At 33.8% G+C, this 4,417-nt stretch overlaps 1 pseudogene; it reads left to right on the forward strand.

Annotated features, from left to right (window-relative positions):
• The first annotated feature begins 1,949 nt into the window (after positions 1–1,949).
• Positions 1,950–2,918, forward strand: LOC128107833 (T-complex protein 1 subunit zeta-like; annotated as a pseudogene).
• Positions 2,919–4,417: the final 1,499 nt, after the last annotated feature.

Below are 4,417 nucleotides of genomic sequence, written 5' to 3' on the forward strand. Positions count from 1 at the left end.
TTATTAATTTTGAAAGCCCAGCCTACAGATTAGGCTTGTCCCACTAGCCCTTTTAACTTAAATTAACCCATTTCTATTCTTCAACATGTCACCAAATGACTCGTGGCTTTTACCTCTCCTCCTGCATGTCTGTTCCTTCTGTGTCTGCTGGCAAAAAAAATTAAATCCTTCGGATAATTATCTTAATTTAAAAAGAAGAAATCATCTTAATTTAGAAATGTCTTTTAATAGCTATTTTATATTATCTATTTAAAATGAGTGTGCACATGGAAATATATTTAGTTTAATGTCTCTTCATTGTGACATACCAAAATTGACCACCAGATGGTGGTAGAAGATTAACTAATATTAACAGCCTGCTCACCGACCAGGGCATGAACATGTTTAAAGTTTTGCTTCATTCTGATCTTTCCTTCGAGTACAAACATTAAGAAATGGTCTTAGTCACATAAAGTTTGGCGGGCATGAGGCGTGGAGTGGTCCTGGGAATAGATGGAGAAGGTAAAAAACAATATCAAAAGCATAGTATGAATATCTCAAAAAACTAATAAAAACATTTTAAAAAATCAGAAATATTCTGAGCAGTGTTTTAACTATTTTGTTTCTAAAGGTAGGACTGAAGTTTTTGAGATATAAAAGTTACTAAGGGTATAAACACTCTCTCACCTTGAATTGCATGTTATCTCTCTCACCCAACCTTGTACGGGATAAAATCAGAACTTCTTCCCAGGCATTCTTTTTTTTCCTTTTTTTTGTTTGTCTGTAAAAGTTCATTGATGCACACAGTGATTAAAGGATATCCATCCATCCACATATATATATATATATATATATATATATATATATATATGGATATACATGCATATTTATATGGATACAAATGTATAAATATGGATATACATAAATACAATTAAAGGATATATATGTATATCCTTTAATCATGCATATATATGTACATATATAATATATTACCAATTTATATTTTAATTCAAATTTACAAGTGAAAAACGCAATTAATACAAATTATCTAAGTTCTAGTTTCTAATGAAAATGCTGAGATAATGCATATTAAAATAAGATAGTACTTTTAAATATTTATGCTTAATAAGCTAGCTAAATGAGTTCATGGCAAGAATTCCATTACTATGATTATTTAATAGATAAAAGAAGGGTCTTGAAGCTAGTTTCAGTCCTATATGCAGAATAAAGAACCTGAAATATGTTTGTCTTCGGCAATGTTCATGCTCATGTCTTTCTCTCCTGTCTTTTTCCATCAATACATTCTGAACTTTTCAAGATAATACAAGAATTTAGTCTCATCCTTTGGTTGCTGAAGTAATGTCCCATGGTCATTTCAAAATTTAAATCAGTTAATTAATATATAAACTATTGACCTTTGAACTTGAGTGCATTTACTAAATTATCAGATGATTAAATGCACAATAGCTCCCATGCATTGTTCATATTTTCAGAAAGATCTAAGGAACTATTGTCTGCCTTTCTGACATCTATTTGCTTAATGCTGAGTGTTATATGCTCCACTTCAACTGAGGAAACGTGTCCAGTTTCTTAAAGCTCTTATTACTAAATTTTGATTTTCCACAAAAAATCCCATTATCACTAGTTATCAGTTATTATCACAGCAGTGGAATTTAATGTCATTGCTTTTTCTTTTCTTTCTTTCTTTTTTTATTTTTTATTTTTCGAGGCAGGGTTTCTCCGTGTAGTTTTGGTACTTGTCCTGGATCTTGCTCTATAGACCAGGCTGAACTCAAACTCACAGAGATTTTCCTGGCTCTGCGTCCTGAGTGCTGGGATTAAAGACGTGCACCACCACCACCCGACTGCTTTTTCTTAATAGTGTAAAAATACTATAAAGCAAGAAAAATTGTGCCCCTATATTTTCATATCTGAAGACACAATATAATCAATTGCTTTAAAATTTCATTTTAGATCTTCTTGCACAGTTTCCTGATATGAATAAAAGAGTAGAAAATTCCTAAATCCTCACCTACTCCATAGACTATGAGAAAACAGAAATGAATTCTGATTTTTTTTGGGGGAGGTGGATTTTTTTTTAACAAAAGTGGAGGAGATAGAGGAAATCTGGTAAAAGATGAAAAAAGTTCATGGAAGATTGAGTTAAAAAAATGGTAGCACTCCAAAAGAAAGACTCTGGTGATTCAGATAAAGGATTTGTAATTATTGATCAAAAGAGGATTAACTCCTTTCTTTAGATGCCCTTGCAGAAGGTATTGTAGCTCTACATAGAACCGAACAAAGAAGCACAGAGAGGCTGACCATTGCTTCCATTGGGGTAGCTCTGAACTCCTTTGATGACCTACATCCCAAATATTTGAAACAATCAGGGCTTGTCTACAAGTATATGCTGGGCAAAAAAGAAGTTCACCTTATTAATAAATGTAAAAACCCTCATTTTGTCCCCCTTTTTTTTCTGAAAGAACCAAATAAACACACACTGACTCAAATCAAGAATACGATGATAGAGGTCTTGAGGGCTGTCCAAATGCTTCTGATGAAGGCTATGTTGTTCCAGGCTCTGGTGCAGCAGAAGAGGCAATGGGAGGAGCTCTGAGGAATTGAGCCCAGTGTGAAGGGCAGGACTCACATGGAGTCCAGGCTTTTGCAGATGCCTGGATCATTATTCCCAAGGTTCTGTCACATAACTTTGGTTTTGACCTCATGGTAACCATAAAGTTCAAGCTGATCATTCAGAACCAGGTCCAGTTGTATGTGTAGATTTGAACACAGGTGAGCCAATGGTAGCAGCAGAAATGCGGGTGTGGGATAACCATTGTGTAAGGAAACCACTGCTTCATTCCTGTACTGTGATTGCCACCAACATTCTTCTGTCTGGTGAAAGCATAAGAGCTGGAATATTCTCCCTGAAAAGTTGACAAAGTCTGCCTTACCTGAATCTGTAACACTAAACAATGATGCAGGAAAAAAATCTCCTTTATGTCCAAGGCTCTAGTAATTTTTGAATGGAATTTGCTCTCCATGTATGAAAAAAAGGATAAGTTATTTAGACCTATTCAAACTATAATCCTGTGAAATCTTACAATTTTGGTTTGTACTGAGTGTGCACACATAAAGCAGTTCCTCTTTAACCCACTGAACAGGATGACTTCTCTGCAGTGATACAAATTACATACTAATGTAAAATGTTGTCTATCTTATTTATCAAATGTTCCTTCAAAAATTATAAAGCTTTAATAATTTCTCCTAAATAAGACACTGTGGTAGATGGCTGTAATCCTGAACTTCAAAAATGAAATCAGGAAGATCCAGAAGTTCTGAGCCATCTCAGACTACAGGAGACCCTGGCTTAAAATTATATTTATTTTTCTTACAGATACATTTTAAATTAGGCAGCCAACTCTCTATTAAACATCTAAATTTATAGCTAATGTAAAATACAACTGGGTAATGTATAGTTTTCATAGTGACTCTAATGAATAAATAGTAGTAAAGCTACAGCATCTTTCACACTTTTGAAATAACTGCTACAATGCTCCCCTAAGGAAAGTTATACCAGGTCTCACTTAGAGGTTGGGGCTGGAGGATCACAAATCTGAAGCCCAACCCCTTCAGAAAATTTAAAAACACTAGCAGCAGAAATAGGTACAAGTTTAATGGCCATAAGAATGACAGCTAAAGAATAAGGACTCAAGTGAAACACAAGATGTTTACACTATTTTCAAGACTTTATTTTGTCTGTTTTTTTCCCCAGAGCTGAGGGCTGAACCCAGGGCCTTGCGCTTGCTAGGCAAGTGCTCTACCACTGAGCTGACTCCATGCATTTGGATAATACCTGTCATGAGCCATCTCATGTCATTTTTTCTCATCTAAATATTCTCTCTTAATTATCATTTTTTTATGTGTTTGATAATATATGCAGTCTTCACAATTGGAGTGTTGGGGGGTGTCTCTGTATTCTACAGTGAGTGAAATAAAACACTGAAAACTGAAAAAAATTATTGATAGAAATCAAGGATTCAAAAGAGTGTCTCAATATGTCTAGGGGTCCTTGAACTCTTTGGAAAATGTTACTGGTGCCCATTCTCATTTCAAATAAGATCCATAAATACAACAAGTATATTTCTGAAAGATTGTGGCTTGATTCCTATGTATACAAGTATAATGGACACTTTTAGAGTCTATAGAATCTATAACAACCTCAAACTTTCTCTAAATATACCTGCATTGGGAATTTATTCTACCTATTGCTTTTATGGTTCAAATTTTACTTAAAAATTGCTGCAATCAATGGAAAAAATAAGGCTAATTTTAAATCTATAGTATAGATGATGTACAATAGAAAAATAGTATATAGTATTATATGTAATAAATACATAAATATCCTTTTTAAAAAAGTGATGCCACATTGTGATGT

The sequence above is a fragment of the Peromyscus californicus genome, unplaced genomic scaffold (genome assembly GCF_007827085.1).
Source record: "Peromyscus californicus insignis strain IS unplaced genomic scaffold, ASM782708v3 Scaffold_12__1_contigs__length_115047231, whole genome shotgun sequence".
Classification (NCBI taxonomy): Eukaryota; Metazoa; Chordata; class Mammalia; order Rodentia; family Cricetidae; genus Peromyscus; species Peromyscus californicus.